Raw genomic sequence first — 9,656 nt, 5'->3', positions numbered from 1 at the left:
CCCCCCCCCCCCCAAAAAAAAACAAAAACAAAAAAACCGAACATAAATTAAAGCATTCTTTTACAAAAATAGACAGTGCTAATATCAGTTACACAAACCCAGGGATTCCTTGCATTCCCTTCCAGTATAACATCCTAGATGTATAGAAAATACCTTGCACACAAATGTAAAGATGAGAAGAGGGAGGAGAGCTAAGAATGGTAGCCAAGAATTTCACGTAATAAAATGTAAAGCAGCAAACTGGTAACAAAACACACATGGTTTGCTGAGAACAGACTTGGCTATCAAGAGAACCTCATATTCACATCTAAAGAGTATGTGTTTTGAATTTTTTTTTCTTCTGATACAAGTCAAACACAGCACTTCAAGTCGAATGCAATGAATTGCATATTAAATATTGTGAAGTTAGTCAACCTTTAATAGGAACAGAATTATTCCATGCTTCCTGAAACAGATTTACATGTTAACCATTAGAAAAACCCACCGAGCTTCATTCTGGAGACTTATTATAAACTATATTATGTTTAAAAATACTAAGAGCCTAGCATTTGGAATCTGAGCATAGGAACTGCCATTTACTCTGGCAGACTATACATCCATCTTGCTCAGTATTCTGTGTTGCACTATGGCAGAGAATGGATACGGAAAGGAAGAGTGAACAGGGTCTCCCCCCTACACGCATACTGTTCCTCTCTCACTAGCAGCCTCTAGCATTTAAGGTCTAGGAAATTCCAATTCAGAGCTGTACCCCTCACTCCCATGCTTAACTGCTATGGATGCACCTTTCCTCCAAGAATCCGTCCAATCCCTTTTTGCATCTGAGTAAACTGTCAGCTTCCACAGTGTCTTGTGGCAATGAGTTCCAAGCTTTAATTACACACACTGTGAAAAAGCTTCCTTTGTTAGTTTTAAAATGACTACCTAAGGAGTCATTTTGTGACCCTTAGTTCTTGTATGGTGGAGAGAGTAAGTAACTCCCCTCCTCTTCGGCATTTAGTATTTTGTAAACCTCTATGCGACCCCACCCCCTCCAAGCATCTGCTTTCTAAACTGAATAGGTCTAGCCTCTTGAACTGCAAACCTCTAGATCATCTTTTCTGTATCTATAGTAGCTAAATGATTTATTGAAAGAAAAACTAAAATATTGTTATTTAAAAAAACCCCATAAAACCTTGAGAAATGTAACATTTAAAACCCAATGATGTAATGTAAGAGTCTACTAAAGGCTAGCCAATATTTTAAGAACACTGGATCAAGGCTTGCTGAGAAAAGGTGTTGTATTACTCAGTCTAAGGCAGCCTATGAAAAGTGCCACGTTTTCCATACTGAAATTCTAAAAGCAATCAACACCCACAGCATTATAATTATGAGATGATACACAGTAGTATCATTCCCCAGTCTTTAACAGATAAGGCTGAACCTAGTTAAGCACTTCCACAAAAACAAAACAGAAAATTTGCAGGTCACACACAAATGCGATCTAAGCACATGAACGAGGGTCTTGCCTTTACCTTACTGTACAACTACAGAATATCACTTCAGTGCCTCACGTTTCCAAAACACAAACCACTTCCACAAATAAATGGCATTCCTCAATTCATCATCTCTTGGGCTGAATTCAAACAGAGCTTTGGGAAAGTTATTTTTAAACATAACTTTGTAAGACGCTGCATTAGCTTTGCTCTGGCCAGACCATCGGTACCATGAGAACAGTCTCTATCAGTTTCTGTATTCCCACTTCCTTCCCTAGTCCAAACCAGGGAATACATGGAAGCTGTGTGGACAGATTGTTTCTAACCAGCTTCGTATAGTGAATGCATAATTTTGGAATGGAAAATATTGTTTTCCAAGTGCTGACAATGTTAGAGGAGCAGCAAAACTACTCTGACAGCTTGAGAAAGGGGATCAGGCAGTCTGAATACATTACAAGGCAATCAGGAGAGCCTGGATGCAGCACTGCAGGGGCAGCTGGCACAAAGCACAAAGCCAGACTCAGTAGCCACAGTACGAAAGAAAAAAGTTTGACTTGGAAGTGAGCAACATTTTAAAGCTATTGATAAAACTAAATATTTTTTGTTCTAAGTGATGGAGTCAGGAGAAGATGGCAGAGTGGACCAACCACCCCGAAAAAACTGCATTATGGCTTTTTATTCTCAACTGACTTTTAGTGAGAGCATTCCAACAAAATATCACTCACTGATATACAGGAAGAATGCTATGCAAGGCAAACTGGCAGGGATCTTGGGTACTGTCCCAGTTCAGTGCACATGCACAAGCGAACCAGAATAAATGCCTTCATTGGGTTTTGTGGCTCTTCTATATACCAGGGAATATGCAATGGATCTTTCAGAGAGCCAATAGCACAGTAATGCTCCCACATCGGCTTGTTAGTCTAACTTAAGTGGAAAGTATAAAAACTATTTCAGACTGCAGTATACAAGATCAAGTAGATGGAAGAACCCTTTCACTCCCGGGTGTCTATTACAGGATCAAGATACAATGACTAGCCCATTCAGAAACTACTCTCGTCTCTGTAGCTTCCTGCTGTTTTTTTAAGTCTTTCCTGCTCCCCACAACCTCTCTCCCCTTTTCCCTGCCATGCTCATAAGCCTCCAACAGCTAAGGATGAACACCTTTCTATTCAGCCAGACAAAAATGGGAGGCAAGAAATAGGTGCAATATAGTATTTGTAAGATGAGAACCAAGGCTATTACTCCACAGCAGTACAACACGCCTGGGCCAGTCCTGGGAACCTCCCAAACGAATTCATCCTGCAGTGTGTGTTCTGTTATCTTCCGTCCACTGTCTCTTAACAACTTTAATTTGTGTTTTGTCTCCTGTACCATTAGAAGCTCGTCTGAGTTCTACAAGACTGTAAAATACAAGATTTGTTTCACGGTCTTTCTGCAATTCTTAATGAAAGAAAAAGCAAAACAGGATATATCTTCATTCTATGAAATCTAAAAGAGAAGACTGCAACAGGCTCCTGAACAACATTTAAACTTAAGTCTAAAAATAAAACTATTTGGGTTACTCAGATAGGCCAAGCAACATCAACACTACATGCCCTCAATTACTACAGATGGCCAGTTTGCCTCTAACCTACTGTATTTCATGGTGTACATGTTGACAAGGTGTATAGGTCAACCCCCGGGCTTTCTAATCTGAAAGGTAAGGATTTTCATAGGCACGGTGCGTAAGTCAGGGTCAGGCTCGGCACTCTGTTGGTGTGGCCCTATCCCCTGCAAGTGGCACTGCTGGTGGTCACAGGGAATGGGGCCACTGTGAGCGGTGCTGCCGCACACCAAGCCCACCACCACTCACAGGGAATGAGGCTGCACCAGCCAAGTGCTGAGCCCAACCCCATCCCCTGGGAGCAGCGCTGGGCTCGGCATTCGGCAGCATTGCTCGCAGGATACAGGGCCAGGCTCAGCTGACAAGGCCCCATCCCCTGCTAGTGGTTCCATCAGCGCTGCTCACAGGGGATGGGGCTGCGCCAGCCAAGCATCGAGCCCAGCCTTGTCCCTGATTTTTTGATGTGGTATAGTGTGTAAGTGGAGTTTTGAAGCCCAATTTTTGTGTCCTAAAAATCAAACTCGACTTGTATACTGTGAAATACGGTACTTCAAATGAAACCTACGTTTAACCTACTACAAGCTTAAATGACAATTGTCTCCTACAACTGAAGTAACTATACCCAACATATTTTCTTGGCCAGTTTTTCCACTGACACTGCTGGAGTCAGAATTTCCCTCAGCATCTAAGATTAAAAGTAAAACACCCAAAGATTATGTACTGGTTATCCTCTCAGACTTCTAAAGTGACACTGCAGACACCAGGGAAATATCACATTTGATTTGCTCATGCTATGAAAGCTCACATACCAAAGCACATCTCTTTTACTGACAGACCAAAGTTTTACTACCATTAACAGAAGTATGTCAAATACTACTATGAACTATGAGCTTGTCTTGTGCATCTTCACTAAAACTACCAGTTAAAGTCTCACTGAAGATCAGGTAACTGACAGAAAGAGCACAATTTGATTTTTCAAATCCCAAAATTAATAAGTTAACTTCTAACCTGCCTTTAAAGTTGACCTATGTATGATGATGAAGTTGTAAATGTATAGTGTACTTGACAAAACCAGAACCCATTTACCCGAGAAGTCAAATAAAATACATATTTGAGATCCTAAAATGTTTTACACTCATTCTTCTCTGTTGCTGCACCATACACCATTAAAAGTGATTTACAAGCCACGTGGAATTCTACCTACATGATTGAATGTATTCGCCAGAAAGTAGCAATAATTGAACAGAGAATGTAACGTGTTATCAGGGAGGAAGTGTTCACGTTCTTTATTGTGCTCATTGGACCATACTAGAACACCTTTCTTATCTTGAGCACTTCTATGACTGCTAGCAAAGTTCCCCTGAAAAGCACTCTGAAGTTATTCTACTTATCCCCTCCTGCTCAAAGAGAGAGAAAATGAGGAAAACCAACACCCTGACCAGACCAACTGTTGGAAAGGCAAGGTCAAGAAATGCATTTGTTTCCTTTCTCTCTTTGTCTACATGGTACTGGCGCTCATTAACTAAGATATTCCCTCCCTTCTCCCGAACCCTCCCCCAAATGATCCACTTGAACACTAAAAAGTTCTGATAAACTTTGGACTCAAGTCTTTCATGATTAGCCATCATTACCAAGTAACTTGCTACATCTTTTGCATACTGCCACAAAGAAAAACCTGGAGTGTAATTAAAAGAGCACTTCCAACTCAAGTGTAAAAATCTGAGTGTGAAATTAATGTCAACAATACGTCCCCAATTCATGTTTTTTGTAGCAGGCTTTGCTTTTAAAGACTAGCGGGAGGGGAGAAGGCTGCAAATTAAAAGCACAGTATATTAGCTTAAAATTTGATTTTTCTACCTTTGTGTGCGTCACAAACTTAACATTAAACAAATAGTTCTTGTATGTTCTTGAAGCTCGCGCTTTCAAGACCCCTTTGACGCACTATTTTAGAATAACTGTGTCCCCATCACATTCTAAAAAGCTTCAGAAATTCAAACTTTGTTATTAAATAAGATATATATTTTAAAGCTCATACGAATTGTATCCTAAAAGCAATATGTCACTTTCGAGGTTCTCAGCAGGCAGTAAAGCAAAGCTTTCAAACTTATTTAAACACCAGCTGCGTTTCAACAAAATGTCAGCTCTCTGAGTTCCACTCAGACAGGAAACGACTTGGTAAACAGCCTCTTTCTCTGCTTTCTAATGGATGCCTGACCTATTTATTGCACCATGGACATAATACTGAAAGAATCCTGCTGCAGGCACTTAATAGAAGCAAACTAATAAAAACACAAGTTGAGATTGTGTGCTAGAAGTGAGAATTTTGTTACCTTCCAAAAAACGCTGGTTTCCAAAAAAGGTTTGTTAGCTGTCAATAAATCTGGTTTAAACTAGGCAGAAAAATGTTTAAAAATTCACTAATCGCTAAAGAGTATTTTCTAATGCATCTATCTTTGGGGGATAGCAGTATAAATGTTGAACAAATGCACACAGCTATGAGTGAATCAATGCTGTCAAAGGCAATGAATTAGACATAAAAAGGCATTTTGCAGTTCCCTTTTACCTTATGGCAGGATATAAAAATCAACTGAGCCAGCACTATTACAACTGGAAAAGTTTTAAGTGCCAGATGCATCCAAGGAAATTTGCTTCCAAGTAGCTTTATATATAAACACCAACACAATTTGTTTCTGAAAAACCTAATATGATTATTTAAAATATGCATGTAGTCCACCTACAGAACAAATTAAGGTTAAACATCAGTTTATAGATTGACTTTGCAATGTAGGAAGTCTTAAAAAGAATGCCATCTACTTATAATAAAAGGGTGGAATTACTTGCAATCCCTTCTAGTGGGAAGAAAATGAAAAATGTATAAGCTGATTTTGTAGGGTATTTATTGTTAGGCAATGAGGAAAAAGGAAAAGGAAAACTGATTTTACAATAGTGGAAAATAATGGACTTTCTAATCCAAATCTTATGCATTCATTTAAGAAAGCTGGGCATAGAAGTAGCACTCAAGCTGGCCATCATCAGGTGACACTACTCATAGAATAATGGTGCCTAACGCAGTATCTTCCCAAGCATGAAGTGCAGTACATACCCTACACCCCCTCAAAAAAAGACAGTAACAGCCACAACAAATAAGTAGTGGTTATGACACTGCAAGCTGATCTCTGGTGAGCATCTTAGGACGCCTAAACATGTGCTAGATGTCTGCTCTGATGCACACATTGGAGCAGACGCCGCTGGAGCGTATCATATGCGCTCCAGCAGCCCCGTCACGTCTATTCAGCGTCCCCATGCTTCAAAATGGTGGCAGGGGTGCTTGAACTAAAGCTCTTTGAACGAGCTTTAGTTCAAGTGTCCCCCACCACCATTTTGCAGCCTGGGATGCTGAATATATGTGATGCTGCAGGTGCTTTAAAGTGGCTCTTGGAGCCTCTTTAATTAAAGTGGACCCCCGGAGCCTCTTTAATTAAAGCGGACCACCCTCCCTACCCCTGGGAGCACGTGTATAGACACCCGTAGTTCCATGGGATAGGAGAGTTTTTTTTTATTTAGCCACAAAGCAGGGCAGCACCTTAGACAGTACTGTAGCAAGGGTGGTGCCAGCAACGCACTGCCACAGGGCACTCTCACGCCGCTCCAACGCTATTACAGCAGAAACCATACTGCCCCTGTATGCCAGTCACTCAGCCATGGATGGTGCTGACCTTAGAGACTAACTCATTCAGAGAAGCCTCACTTCAGACAGAGCTAGTTAGAGCATGTTAATCTAATTTTTAGTTCACAGTAACTTTTTCTAACCTTACCATTTCAGCTGCATGGTCATGGGATTTGCATGACTGATTACTTCTAGCCTTCTGTTTGTATTTTTTTTGTTTTACATTTATTTCCTCTTTCTTATTTACTTTCCAGATGTTTTATTTACTGGGGAGGGGGGGAGCAAGATGGGGAACAGGGACAACTGGTACAGAAATAGTTGAGCTGGAAACGGTGAACTAAATCCCTGGAGTGACAAAACCAGTGGAGCCAGATTAGAAAGGAGACTTTGCAGTGAAACCCTCAAGTAAAAGATTCAACTGCCAAGAAACAGGCAGTCTTTAAAAACTGGCAGGCCAGAACTTGAACAATGGTATGATAAAAATCTAGCCAGGAAAATTATAACAAGCTAATGCAAGGGAGACCATCTAAAACTCATCAAGGCAAAGAGAAAGGCTAGGGACAGAAGTTGCACAAACTGGCTTAAGTGATCAGAAACTAGTTTAAACCTGTAACAGAACAGAAGTTCAGTGCACATAAACCAGTTTTAAAATGGCTGAAACCAGTTTGAGATAAACCTGGTTGAATGTAGTATCAGACTTAACTGATTTGGCTCAAACTGGTTTATGGAATGTCTGTCCCAGACCCCTTGCTGGTTTAAGATAAATCAGACTTCCCCAGCATGCCATTTTCAAACTGGCTTATGTGCACTGAACATCTGTTTTGTTACAGGTTTAAATCAGTTTGTGTGTAATGTCTGCTCCTAGCCGCAGAGAAGGGTTGGGGGGGCGGGGGCGGGGAAGGAGTGATGACCAACCCTGCAGAGTCTTGCTTCTGTAATCCTGGACTGAAAATCCCAGAGACCTCAGTGACAGCAGGAAGAAATAGTGAACACACAGCATATGCTGGCTGCATGCCAGAGAGCTGTGCTCTAGCACCCCCCAGCTTCTGGCCTGAGCAACTGCAGATATGTAGCTGCATTTCCTGAATCAAAAAGTGAATGTGTGTCCAGTTGTTTTTCAGTTTAATCTCTACAGTTTAGACTAACCTGCAAAGACTGAATCAATTCAGCCTTGGACTTTTTGACTGTCTGTTCTTAGCCTAAATGACAAGGGAAAATGGTAGAAATGAACAAGGTATATTCCAAACTAATTGTAAATTGATTTATAGTTTGAAGCAACACTTTGAAATTGATGAAGAAAGCCCAAAGAAGGAACTAAGCTCTGCAAGCTGATCCTGGATATGGCAGATCACATAGAGGAGGAGGATGTTGCAGAAGCACTTGGAGGAAAAAATAAGTGAAAAAGGGAAGACATCTTGGTTAGAGAAAGTGCAGGTAGATGCCGTACATTGTTGGGACAAGGACACATCAAGCGTCTTAAGAAAGAAAAAAAAAAATCACCAAATGAACAGCGTAATATCTTTACATTGCCTATTTAAAAAAAAAAATACAAAGGAAAACACTACAGTTGTGCTGACTTGATAATTTTAATGAAGTAGATGTGGCAGTTGGTGAAACTTTTCAATAATCTCCTTCCCAAAGGCTATAATCATATGATAGGTGAGCTTGTGTTGTAGTTTGCGCTAGAGCAAGGGATAAGACTGTTTTATCTCAGCCACGCATGATAAAGTGACCTCTACAATCAAAACTAAATAGGGCTACTATAGAGATTTTTTTTCAGTAAGCTTTGGATTACATCAGAATCTGTGTTGAATCCATTTCTATTTGTGGTCATCATGGGCACAGTATGTAAGACTATGCAAAAGGGAGACACTGTTCATTAATGACTTACTGATACATGTAAAAAATCATAATATCCAGTTTGTCAACTCTGAACATTCTTTGCACAGGCTAAACTGAGTGAGTCAAGGTAAAGTCTATGCTATGTAAGCAAAGAAACAGTCCCAAAAGAAAGAATATCACAGGAAATAAACTTAAAAGAAAGAAGGATTTCAAAATGATTGAACAATGGTTGATGTCTATGGCATCCTTCCCAGTGGATGCCCGGCATCAAACCAAAGACATCTGGTGCAAAAGGAGGGACATATCACAAAGCAGCCTTGCTTCTCTCCGTTGCTGGACCACAACTATACCACCACCAAACGCAACCAAAACAGGGCGAAAAGGCTTTCTAGATCTAGATTACTTCCAGTATAGTTCTATAAAAGTCACTCTCAATCCCCGCTATCAGAACTGTATGGCATTAATGTTCAACCCTAGTGCCACCATCATTCTCCTTATTGCTCCCAGTTGATAGATATCATCAGTGAGACGCATGAGACTGTCAGCCAAATCTGGAAGTTATATCAGGTTATACTCTTTCACTGTCAGTATAGATGCAGCAACAGTCCCTTTAGTTTTCCGACTTCCTGGTAAATTGCCTTACCAATTCCAGATGCTGATATCCACCCCACCCCTTACAGGATTCAAAATGTGTATTCACCCATCCATTATGGCAACATTATAGGATTGTGGCAGAAATGTGGCACAGATCCAGCCTTTATAATCAAAACATGTGCACCCTGAAGTAAGTATTGGACTCTTCAGACTCCCCCTGACCCTCCAAAAGGGAGGGAGGGGGAAGGGAAGACAAGTTTGTGACCTTTTCACTTTGAAAAAGGGAAGAACCATTTCCACCACCATTGAAGTGAGGGGTCACGGTATAGAGCAGGGGTGGACAAAATTCTATCTGGCCTGCGGGGTCCCTCCAAAAAATATTTATTGGCCCGTGGCTGCCCCTCTGAAAGCCGGTGGGAAGTGGGCTTCCAAAGGTTGCAAGCCATCGGACTGGGTGGAGCTCTGTGGGAGTACAGCT

The 9,656-nt window shown here is 40.9% G+C and overlaps 1 protein-coding gene across 2 annotated transcripts in view; it reads right to left on the bottom strand.

Moving 5' to 3' along the window:
• Positions 1 to 9,656, bottom strand: part of MAEA (macrophage erythroblast attacher) — a 118,871-nt gene that overhangs the window by 35,678 nt on the left and 73,537 nt on the right. The gene's annotated exons all lie outside the window — the stretch shown is intronic.

Source organism: Gavialis gangeticus, unplaced genomic scaffold, assembly GCF_001723915.1.
Source record: "Gavialis gangeticus isolate Ggan-Ray unplaced genomic scaffold, GavGan_comp1, whole genome shotgun sequence".
Lineage (NCBI taxonomy): Eukaryota > Metazoa > Chordata > Crocodylia > Gavialidae > Gavialis > Gavialis gangeticus.
Note: the sequence above shows the minus strand (reverse complement) of the source record. Positions and strands in the feature narration are given on the sequence as shown.